Genomic DNA, 13,409 nt, shown 5'->3' with positions numbered 1-13,409 from the left:
GCTATCCCCATAGTGAATTATGATACATATGTCAAGATTTCCCCCTTGTTCTGGTTGGATACGAGACATATACATGAGAGATATGGACTCCATGTTTCTAACTTGAAATGAGACGGACCATGTGGTCCCCGGGGTATGCCGTACCATTTAAATGCGCTTTCATTTATTAAAACATTTATTTGTAAACAGGTTGACTATTTTGTTCTCTGCTAAGAGAATAAACACACTGGCTGAGTAATACGTGTTTGTCTAAATGTCAAATTTTGATATAAGATAAAAAAAATTTTTTATGGATGTGTGTTCATACAAGACAATAACCGCATTATATGTACATATCGGCTTGCCGAGTTCTATCCAGATGGCTGTTTCCTTTTGGGAAAATTGCCTGACGTCGCGGAAAATAATATAGTGACGTCATGTTGGTAATTGATCATGAAAGCGCGTGCCAGTTGTCTTATTCCTCCTTCGTGTGAGATAGAGCTAGTTCTTCTCTAGAAAATGTTTGGTTTTCTGTCTTCTTTAGAGGACATACTCATTTGTTGATGCTTATGTTTACATTTCGTTCAGTGCAGGACATCTCTCAATGCTGTCACGCGTATCATTACCCAAACATTCGAGATGTGAGAGGAATGGTCTATTAGAGACACAGTAGAATTGTATTTTCACGAATTCCACACAAAAATATGGCACATGGGATAACACGGAAGTCATATTTCAATGTAAAATTGCATTCGCCTTCAAAAATTGTCATTCTGAAAATTTACATTCATCATAAAGCACACTTTAATCATTTTATATTAGATTGGGATTCATCAATAAAAAAACACGAAAATGACACTCTGAATTAATTTACTACATTGTATTTTTGAAATCCCGCGGGGATAATAAATAACATCGACATCGAATTCGTCTTAGTCACGGAGACAGCTTGGACATCTCAATCGCAATAGTGCATGTTATCATGAACAAATCAATAATTCCTTGACGCGATTGAAGGGACAGCTAAACAGTTCCTTCTCGATTTCCTTTCCTTTCTTTGTTGTAGCAGTTTTGTAAATCATTCTATATGAACTGAAAATTTATCAAAACAAAAAAATGTGTTTTACCATAATCAGTTTGGAGCTGAAATACAGCATGTAATGCAGTAAAAAGGATAATAAGCTGCGAAGAACAGTGATATATTTAATGCGCAGTGTCGATATTTAGTCCTTAGGACTTACATCCACCTCAATAACAATATAGTGTATACGTCGAACAGTCTATTTATTTCTGCGTGATAGTATCTATTTCAACACGTAACTACAAAACGAAAATAGCTTTAAATGTTTCACATTTTTAATATCATTAGTTCAGTGTACATTTTAAATGTTGATGGGATCGACATTTCTTCAAATGACACCTACGTATTCTTACACATTTCCTTCGAAATATTTGAAATGGGCTTTTACTTCAAGAAGGCATTTTAAACGGAATCCATTAAAACAAAGTTTAAAATGAGTAATATTTTAATTAATACAGTTACTCGAGCAGGAGGAGTTAACGTTCCTGGTGAATTACCACTCTTCTACAATGATATAGACTACCCCCCGTCCTTAAGGTCGTTACGTCGACTATCTTAATTGACATTTTGATATCTTAAAGCTGACAGTGCAAGTTAAAATGCATCCAATTGAAATAAAAAATAAATACCTGTACAGATTTCCAAAAATCGTTTCCGAGACAATCCCCAGTTATGGTAGTGTCGTATCTAAGGACGGGCAGACATTTTTCTTTTTTGTTATGCGTGGATACAACCAAGCCGCCGCTGCTATAAAAAGAACGTGCTTCGTCACACTCGCATTCACTCTAACCTCAGGTGTTCACGGTGACACACCTGTATCTTCTACACTATATCTGTACACCACGTGACCTACAACTGTATTCGCGAACGACACCAAACAGAAGCACTTACCTGTAACTTGAGCAGAAAGATGGTCAGTGTCTGTCAATTATCTTTCAAATCTTGTTGAAAATAAAGTCTCCAAATAAATGCTTGAAAATGCATAACGAATTAATCCCAAATACTCTATCCATCTTCTCACGTGTTTTTCGTGGGTGCAGCCATTTTCATAACAAGTAAACAGTCCGAGGAGTTCCGATTTTTACTCGTATCCTACACTAGCACTCCTCGGATGTTTTCCTATTGTCTATACTACACTAGGGCTGTTGTGCGGTTTTATCACGTTTTAATTGTGTTATGGCACGTGCACAAATAATACATTTGTACGAAGACACGGAAAATATTTCGATGGAAACTATGGATATAATGATGTAACAGTTGTAAAGTTGTTCTTGCTGCATATCCCACTGGAAAGACTCAGGTAGGAATTTACTCATATTTACTCTGTTTATAATTTCATTAGGTACATGTTTTGTTGGGGCCCAAATAGTTTGTGTTGTCAATACTTTCTTTTCTTTCTTTTATTGTAAAATGAAATACCTATGTATATATATAAAGTTACCTCTTCAAATTCCATATTCAAGTTCCGTAATGTGAACAAAAACTCATTTGCGTTTGTATTGAGAACGTATACTATGTATAATGGAGAGATGTGTCGCTATGCGCGGGTATCGATAGACTGATACTTGTCTCAATGAACGCACGCGCTTTTATAGCGGCTCGTATCTACGCATTACAAAAAACAAAAATGTCTTGGGGGATGTCTCGGAAACGATTTTTGGAAATCTGTACATGTATTATTTTTTTAAATCTCAATTGGATGCTTTTTAACTTGCACTGTCAGCTTTAAGATGAAAAATGTTAGTCTTTTGTTTAAATCAAGACCTTCAAATACAATTTTGAAGAACAATTCGACAATGCAGCTATACAATAAAAAAATAAATATACATTTACAATAGATTTACGTACATCTAGTTTACGAAAAACAGTTTTAAGAATTTCACTATTTTTTTTCTCTACTGAACCTTGAAATAAATCACAAATACTTTTACAAATTTTATAGTGATAAGAAGTCTTATTTCCAGCTTCTTATAAATGAATTATAACCACAAGAGTCAAATTCCGTTGTTGCAATGTAAGAGCTCGTTTAGTCAATGCTTCCAAAATCTCAACTATGGCAACGGTATGTGAATACAGATTAACAAAGTATCATTTGTGTTATGACATATTGGAACAAAATCAATGTCGATCGTAGAAGGCGACTAAATAAAAACGGACCTCCTGTGGTATTTGGCATTTTCTTCCATGTCTTCATTTTAGGAGACGTTGAAGAGTCAAAAATAAATCTTCAGTCCTCATTGCAACACTCGGGATCTTAAATCCTTCCTTTCTTTCCTTACTGGCCTGTCTTTCTATATTATTTTTTGTTATAGGTGCCCCCTGGTCAACCGTCCTCATATGACCCTACCTGTAATACAATACAAAACAATTAAGATGTAGCATTTGTCGCATCAATTGTTCTCCGTTCCTGAGAATGTTCGTCCATGGAAATGATTTGCAATACATTCCACTCGTTATTTTCTTGTTTCTTTGCCATTCCTTTCCGCTCCAGCCTTTTTACCTGCTCCCACTCCTGTCAAAGCGAGTAACACATTTCATGCCTAACAAGCAAACAGACATGTTAAAGTAACAGTCAATTATATTCAGATTACACGCAGGTATTCCATCCCCTCCCTACTGACAAACGTTTTAAACGCCGAGTGCGTCATACACCGCTCACATGGCTTTCCGTAATGGAGTTTACTTCTTTCTTTAACCTCTGGTGAGGCGAGCTTCTGAATGAATGAATATTTAATAAACGTATTATTTCAATTCCTCCTAAAATATTTTTTATGGACGTAAACACCATGTAATAACAGAACCAATGCTTTGCACTCGGTCCCATGCTTGACTACACAGTCAAGATCTTTATGAAGCACTGATGGCAAAATAAAAGACAGTTACCGTTAATTTAAACATAAACAAAGAACGAAATAGCCGTCTTGTTTTTATCTAACATTTATGGATATGACGATATGTAGCATAGCAATGGTCCAGTGACCAGTAAAATAGCTTCGTATTCCATTGCAACATCGGCCTACACACAAGGATTTCGGCATAATAAAATACCAACAATTCAAGAATGTCTATGTCTTTTAATCATCATAACTGTATCGGTGCCTCCGAGTAATTCTTCACTCTGTTTTATATTTCCCCATTTCATGGACTTTAAATAATTCTGATTTCGCTTTTGTTCCACGTGATTATACTTACGTCCTTGCATAGCTTTCACGTCAATTCAATCTTCCGAATAGACACTCACGTATATACTTCCGGTATCCTTAAGTCTACTAAAGTCACATGATCCGCTTTATGTGCAGACTTTTACGACAGGAATATTCATGCGAGTCTCAACCTCATAAACACAATTAGGTTATCTTAGATTGATAATGCACGCAATACCGAGCTTCCTGTTACCGGACCTCTGGGAACGGGGTAGTGTAATTGATCATTTTATATTCAATGCCTTGTCAATGAAGCTGTATCGAATTTGAAAAAGTAACCATCCGTCTGCCTATCAATGTAAACACATAGCGGCGACCTCTTAGGACTTCATAAGCTGCAGTGTCAACACACAAGGATACGATATAACACGGCGTCAACATACAAGGATGCGATAAAACACAGCGTCACCACACAAGGATACGATACACCACAGCGTCAACACACAAGAATACGATATAACACGGCGTCAATACACATGGTTAGAATACAACACAGCGTCAACACACAAGGATACGATACAACACAGCTTCAACACACAATGATACAACACGGCGTCAACATACAAGGTTAGAATACAACACGGCGTCAACATACAAGGTTAGAATACAACACGGCGTCAACACCCAAGGATACGATACAACACAGCTTCAACACACAAGGTTAGAATACAACACAGCTTCAACACACACGGATAGGATAAACACAGCACCATCACATGAAAATACTATGCAAAACATTGTAAACACGCAATCTTAAAACAATAGGTCGGGCTGTACTTCTATTTCAATATAAACACATCATGATAGAGTTTCAAAACAAAGTAAAGACCTGAACTAATGTGGCACCACTCAAGGAAAAGATCGTATAACATAAAGCAGACGTTAATGAAATGTTCTTCCTGGTCAATAAAACTAGAAGTGAGAAGAACCTCAGCAATAAACAACAGGGAAATCATAATCTATAAATCAAGCTCATGGCGTATGACTCTCAAAATATCGACACCCGTTTCATTTTTGGCGGAATTGAAATGTATTTAAAGATTGGTGTCTTCTTGATTGTGGTATCGTAGTGGCGACTTCATGTTTGGGGTGATACAAGATGAACGGATATCAGTATTTATCAAAATGAAATATGACAAATGACAAATGTTAAGGGATTCTTAAAAAACGAACACGTTAAAAGAAAGTTCGGTTAACGATGTGAACACATTACAAAATATATCGGTTTGGACAAGCAGATATTAGAACACTCCGAACAGTAAACGGAGTTAATCACGTCTGACACGTACTTAATCTCGCGTGCGCATGATGAATCTCTATAGCAACGAAGATGTCAATGGTTTTATTTAGGGTAAGATTTGTTTATTGTCATTTATCAAACGAATTCATCTCAAGCAAATCGTTACTCTTAGCATATACAGTTCTACGATGTGTGATGTTTCATAGTTTGCTGTTGAGTATCAAGTATACCTTATCTAGAAGTAAGACCGCAGCAATTAATGTTATCGACACTAGAATTCCTTCAACATACATCTATGAGAGCTCTTTGCTGTGGTTTTATTTTCTGTTATAAATTCACACCAGCCACGTTAATCGTTTTTTTCCGAACAAGACTAATGAACACCGAAACAATTTAGATGTAATTGCTGTCAGTAAGAAAAGCGCCGATTTCGCCTTCTAGAGATGGAAAAACAATAACGATTTTTTTTTCAAGATCCAGATTTCAATAATGTCGCTATTGACTGTGTCATTTGGACTGGGTATGCATATCCACATGTCCAATCACCAAGGGTTTATTACCTCCTTCTGCAACAACGCTGCACGTCTTCCCATACAAGTATTCTACCTCAGAAATGGATTCAAACCTGCTTATCACGTAATATAAAGTCCTAATGAAATTTAAGTTGTAACGGATTTCGTTTGAAACATGTGTAATGGAGCACACTTACGGCGCGGTACACCACTTGATAGAAAGTAGGGGAAAGTACTGCCAGGATTAGAGCGGAGAGGGGGATTTTTAGCAGACGTATGAGATATATTGCTAGGATTAGGCTTTCGACGAAAATGCCAATGGTAAGTCTCAAAGTTTGTTTCCCTTTCTTTCATCGAACTCCATCCGAACCGTTCAATCCATCAAGTCCCAGTCTACCCAAACTTCCGACACAACACTTTTCAACACAATTTTCACCTCAGCATACCCGCTCAGTCCAAACCTTCCGACACGCCCCATCCCGGTTTTTCGACTCACCTTATCCCCATATAAACGGAACCATTACCGCACTAGCGGTACCACTAGGTTTGCATTTAAAACTGCCCTGCATTCGATAGAACTAGGCAGTGCATTAGCCTTATGCTTCACTAGGGGATAATTATTCCCAAGTATCTCGTGTAAAACAAAAATGAGTTTTCTGGTACCTCGACATGCCTGCGTTTACAAAACACCAATAAATCGCCAGCCGTGTTTACTCCCTGAATCGATAAATACTGGATGAGATTTGGGTGAGTAACTCCAATTTATATGTTTTCGTTTTCGATTAAGCGTTACACACTTCCTATTTAATGCATACTCCCTGATAGAGAAGACACTGGTAAAACATGTTAAGTAGTTTTGGAAGCCAAGAAAGGGAAATGCATTTTAAGACCATCGAACTGTTTTTATTGGGAAGGTGAAACGACCTATTAGATAAACGTTCTACCTAGTTTCTACCACCTACCGGTTATCATATCATGTATAGTTCCTATTCGACGATACAATCGTAACGGATCACTACATCAATCAATGAGTTGGATTTTAGATAAATAGCTAAATTTCTAACTGCATTAATAAAATTGCACTTACACTATCTATAAGGGGCTGTAGCGTACTCAAATGTTAGCCCATTGTCAAATTTAAACAGATTAGCAAAATGAAGAATTAGCGCAAACATATTGATTGCTATTGGAATTCCACACATAAGCTTTAATGATCGAAATCATACTTTAGGGCCAATGATCTCATGGGAAAAACGCGAAAATGAGATTACCGCTTGAATTTGTACGTTTTCAGTATTTGATTACTATTGAATTGTTATTAGACGAGAACATTTCTGAATGTCACGAGGAAAAAAATATCTGCAACATCATAACTATTTCAAGGTAAACAATTAACATGCTCCATAAAATTTTCTATCGTTAAGCTCTTTTCTCGCCCAGAAATAGCTCCACGTTCGTGTATATTTTTGCCATATATACACCCTCCAGGGAGAGACGATTGGATTTTAGCTGGATGAATAAATAAGGTTGATAATTTGTTCTACACTCAAAACCATTTTTTCACCGATTAAACGTTGACGCGGTATCATTGTGTATATTGAACGCTGAACACGTGCATCGTTTACTGTGATTAATAGCTTCGTACGATGTTGAATAGTGAAAATTTAATTCATAGCTTGTAAGTAGCTTACGTTTATAATCGACATATTTTCTATCCCCTTTCCGGCTATGTACAAATGTAGTGTGTTCGAAAAGGATATAAATAATGTTAATACTTTGGAGTTTGACGTTATATACAAGTTGCATAGCAGTCAAAAAGCGTTTCACAAAAAATATTATCAGTGGCTATTAGGCCTTTAGCAACAAGCCAATGTCTTTCTCAACTTCCTGGGGAACAAACAGCCGGAGCTGTCATTTCGGAGCTAAAGCCTTACACACGATATTTCTTTCACTGCTCTACCACGTTCCCAATCACATCAGGGTCGACTGGAGCACAACGAAGAAAAGCATCATATTCAAGGATACAAAAGAGCGCTCGTTCCGGGACGCGAGCTATAGCGACCTTTCGGTCATGTAGCCCTTCGTCCTATCACTAGACCACCATGTCTCAATATAAACACATTTGATAGAAATGGAAATTTGACAAAGTTTGACCGAAATAATCGAAAACGTATATGCAGTTTACCGCTTAGTTCTATGAAGTATTTGCTGAGGTTTATTCGAATGTAAATAGGTTAAAGTAAGCTATTTTACCGAGTTGTATATCTTAATGGCGATGTGATTCGTTTACCGACAACTATAAGCTTTATCATTGCATTTGTTTTATGGTGACTTAAATAATAACCTGTGGTTGTCAGAAGAGATACCCGGCTATCCATAGGCCTTACTTTAGATTATCATTTCCATGTTAACTATACCTTTCAATGAAAGCACTTAGCTACATGTATGTAGTGATTATAGACTGAACTGTTTTTATCAATTGATATTAATATCTTGCTCTTAACTATCACCGAAAAAATAGCAACATGGCTTCTAACCTTCGTAAATGTAGCGCATTCTTGCATCTCCGTATCATTGTACGCAGCAGTTAGCAGTTGCGACATATGCTTGTACATAATGTAGTTCGCGATTGTACACAGTCCTCGTGCCCCTTCTACATGAGAACATAAAGGCATCAGTTTAACACACCAAGCAAGCATTTGTTCCCCTTATAATCTGCAAATTATTCAAATGCAGCATCCATAGTTTGCATCGAGCTAATACATCACTCTTCCTAGTCGCTATTTGTTCTGCTATAACGTAATTAATATACTAGTGCAGCTAGTAGTATATTTGTAAAAGGATATTTTCTTCTTATATGAAGTATATACACGCTGACCTGAAAAAAATGTGTATTTTTTAACAGCCATCTATCGAGCTTTGCATGATTATTTATTTTATTTTAAAAGTGTATTCCTGGTGGTTTAACAAAGGCTTAAAGCCACATACTCACGAAGAAACATATATCCATGTTTACATTTTGAGCTTTTTACAGTTTTCGGACATGATGCATACCTAACAGATTATCGTGAATCAGAAACTGAAAGAAAATGTGTATTTATGAAAGTATACAGGGAATTCTCTAAAATAATAACCATGGCTGCCAGACCAAGTTTCTCTGAAAATAAGTCCCACAATGCAACGGTGGGTTTTACAGTCCATGCAAAATGGCGGAACGCCGCGAGCGTGGACCTGCGAAAAGGCTGACAGATTTTGCGAAAAAAAAAGACATAAAAGTGTGTGGAATCGGCAAAACCCGAGTATTTCCTTAGGAAAGAAAATGATTCGTTGGAACTTAACGAGAGAAGAAAAAGGAATAGACTCGAATTCCGATTTTTCCGGACGTCTATTGAATTGCTGGATTTTATCGATGTTTTGTTGTATGCATATTTCTACATTATTCTGTTAATATGTTTAAATGAAAGCATTATTAGGCAAAGTTCACGTATGCTCGATATGTAAACAACGGCCATGTGTGTAGTTTATGTGCAGCGCACGTTATTATAGCCTCGTTCTCGGCTCCGTGACAAATCTCGCTATAAAAATAAGTGCGGCGAGTTATTTTTATATACTGATGTTTCAAGTACTCCCCGGTCAAGCGTCCAAGCCCGTGGTCATTTTAATGTTAGGAGAGGGTGAATGAGCATCTTGAATTGCCATTAATACACGTGTGCAACTAGAATTTTAAGTTGTTCGGGAGTATGTGGCTTTACGTTCAGTATGGTATCGATATTTAAAATATCGATCCATTTAACAAATATCGATACCAAACTTAACTTTATCCTTTTTACATATCGTGTGAGAAACATGTGGATTTCTGCATTAGTACTAGTCCTACCACAGTTACACGTGAATGTAGTTAATTAAAATAATTTTGACATACTGTAATCAAATACTTTGTATGACGTATTGGGTTATTCATTGACGCTGAAATGTTTCAATACAGTGACAAAACTGCTTCCTTATCGTCAACAGCTGATCCCGACTAAGATAACGAGCTAAGCGACAAAGAGTATTTCGAGGTATTATGCGTAATGTGGCGTGTTTAAATAAACTACATGCATACCTTGAGTTGTGTGGTGATATTTTAGCATGTCTTACTCATTCCAACATAACAAAATGAAAAAGACAAAAAAGAAAACAATGAAGCATCCCTTCGCGTCAGGCAGTGTATACGTCATCGGAATGTGTATTTTTTCATAGATTGATACATTTAGCAAAGGATAGTGGCACATCATTGATCCTCTTGTGCTTTACTTATGTTTTGCGAACCTGTTAAAGCGTATACATATTTTATCCCATAACCATGCTTGTTTCACAACTGATATGGCACGTGATAAAATTCGTAGCAGTGTGTTATTGTTTTTGTTTACACACCGCGGTGTGTAACCACTTTCTAAGCCTCCGATTGGTCATTTGTGACCTCCAACAAATCTGATTGGCTAACCTCTGGCCTTTGACCACGGACTATTTTTACTACTCTCACTTATCTTCTCTTTTTTTTTGCCGTCTGTCTTCAAAAGATCAGCATGGACACGTTTTGATGATTTTTTGGTGCTCAACATTAGCATATTAAACTGGGTGAGAGGGGTCCCCGGGTGTCCTCATGGAAATGTCGATTAATCTGGGGTTTGAGTCGTACGAAATATAATTTGATGGTAAAATAGACGACGGAAGCGAGATATTGCATCGATTATAGGCCTACAAGTAGCCAGAGACCTAGATATACTAGTATATAGGTCTCTGAAGTAGCGAATTAAAACTGCCCCCCCCCCCCCCTCCCTTGATTCTAGATATGCAGTGGATCCCGATAGCAATGAATGAATTATCAAAACAATGAACAAATGTAATACAAAATGGTTAATCGCTGCCTCTAAATCGTAGTCATTTGAATGAAACGGTCGCACCATCTAACTGTTAGGCATCTTCCCTTTTAGTTGGGTGTCATTCGGTACGGACCAGAAAAAAAAACAACGAATAAACACAAGTTTTCTTATCATTCCACTTACCTTTATTACGAATATATTTATCCCAAACACAAAAATTTAAAAATCATCTTGGAACATTTGTCTCATGTCACTAAACTGACGAGATTTCTTGTAAACACACTGACAAACGTAAACTAGGTCTACATAACTGTTAGGCCTATATTGCTCAACACTCCAGCTCGGTTTCCGAAATATTTGTTGAAATGCACGATGTCTTGAATGAATAAATCTCAGAATGAACATTTAACATCACAATAACCAGTAATAGCATACCTACGAAATCCAGGAAAGGACCGATAATTGAATCTGACAATGATTAGTCTAATATTCAGCGGTGACGTTCAACTTCGCGATGACGGTGTCGTCTTCGAATATTTCGAGCGGAGTTATTTAAACAAGTTACCTATTAATAAATTACACAGATACAAGGACTTTCAAACTTATATTTCGTTTTGTGAAATAATATCATTTACAAATATAGTACAGAAGATATGAGTCGTGCATCTAAAATAGATGATAAGCTTTCGTTCATAACGACCTATATTTTGTCCCGTAGTGATTTGGTTCACGGAATTTAGTTGCTACGTTGGGAGAATTTGAACTTGACATGCTTACATTTGTAAGTAAAGAAGTTATGGGATAAACAAGTTCCCCTACTCGTGACGATTGTTTATCATTTTTATCCAACTCTCGTTAGTTAATTTTCTAATTTTGAAAAGACACTCGCTAAAGCTCGTGTCTTTTCAAAATTAGAAAATTAACTAACTCGAGTTGGATAAAAATGATAAACAATCTCCACTCGTTGGGGAACCTCTATTTATAAAATAGTCTCTCATCTTTCATGTTATATTTGTACAAAAGAATTACTATTTAGTGTTCCAATCAAGTGATAACATGTTAATAATTTAACTATAATTCCATTATATCATCTTTTTTAATATATGTAAACCTAGGGAAAGGGCTTGCATAATCAAAGTCTTTTGCCTGTTTCCAGTTCGTTATTATAAGAATTCCTTGTAAAATCAATTCCTTGTAAAATCAATTCTTGTAAAATCAATTCCTTGTAAAACAATGGACTCGTTTTTGTTGTTAAAAGAAATCGTTTTCATTATAAAGGGATATGACTCGGTTTTTTTTTTATAAAAAAAAGAATGGAATCGTTTTTGTAATAAAAAGTGAAGTAACATTTCATGAATGGGTCGAAAAGTGTAAGATGAAACAAAATATTAAGCATATTATGAGACATTTAGAAAGAACGTTCTTTGTATCTTGTTGGAAGATTTTTAGATACCATTTTAAATCTCGAATCTATTACTGTGTCAATATAATTGTCCCCAGTTGCCCCGACCCTAGAACAGCAGTAATATATGACCATCTAATGAAGAAGCCCGTTTAATTATAAACATCAGAAAAACTGTTTTGGGACTATTGACTTAAAGAAGTCAATGTTTCAGACAACCGTTGGTTCTTCCGCAAGGTAATTACATCTTATTTCGACACAAAAGGAAACTGCGGGTCGGTTAGTGTGTGTGTTTTAAAGACCCACAGAACAATCGAAGTTGTTATCAACATTTATCGATGTCTAAAACCCCAGACTTACCGAAGTGAATTCAATATGGGCAGTTTAAGAACTGAAACTTACTGCTCATTTCAGTGTGCATATTGAAATGTCTACACATCTGAAGCAATAAATTTCCTTTTTCATCGAGCATGATTTCACTTTACATTGTACGTGCTTGCAGCTGAATCGTATTGCTACAGTATTCCCAAAAAACAGACAGAACTCGCAATATAAAGTTTGAAAATCGATACAAAAGATGAGAATTCAATAAAGGCGAGACAATCCTTACCGAGGTAAATCAATTCAGGAATTTTGAAACGCAAAAGTAACTATGCAGAATATACATTTGATTATCGGACGTTTAATTGACGATTGTGTTTACGTAGGGCAGTTGTAATTGTGTACAAAGTCATCAATTTTACATACAAATAAACTATCTCCGCTAAGTTCATTGTTTATTTGAAAGTATTGTTCTACTGACATTCTTATACATACAATAGAATATATAGTACCAGTATACGTATACCTTCTGGGGGCTTCAGCAGCCGTGATCGCTCATTACTGTGTCGTCGTTTGGTCAGTGAAGTGCAGACCATGAGTTTGATGTCTCTTGAATGAGTCGTTTTCTTGCCAATTTCACGTTGACTTTTCTGTCGAATGATATCATCCAAGCTCCTTTTGTTCCCTGAGCAGAGCTAATAAAATTAGAACTTTCTACTTATTTCATTGCAAAATAAGATACAAACACTATCTACAACCTTCTGTACTCATTGAATAGTACGTCATGCGTGGTCATGATAACTTAC

General features: G+C 36.4%; 1 protein-coding gene across 1 annotated transcript in view; it reads left to right on the top strand.

Annotated features, from left to right (window-relative positions):
* Nucleotides 1-13,409, top strand: part of LOC117342268 — a 191,127-nt gene that overhangs the window by 32,118 nt on the left and 145,600 nt on the right. The window lies entirely within an intron of this gene.

The sequence above is a fragment of the Pecten maximus genome, chromosome 14 (genome assembly GCF_902652985.1).
Source record: "Pecten maximus chromosome 14, xPecMax1.1, whole genome shotgun sequence".
Lineage (NCBI taxonomy): Eukaryota > Metazoa > Mollusca > Bivalvia > Pectinida > Pectinidae > Pecten > Pecten maximus.
The sequence above is the reverse complement of the archived record's forward strand: the minus strand, read 5'-3'. Positions and strand labels throughout refer to the sequence as shown.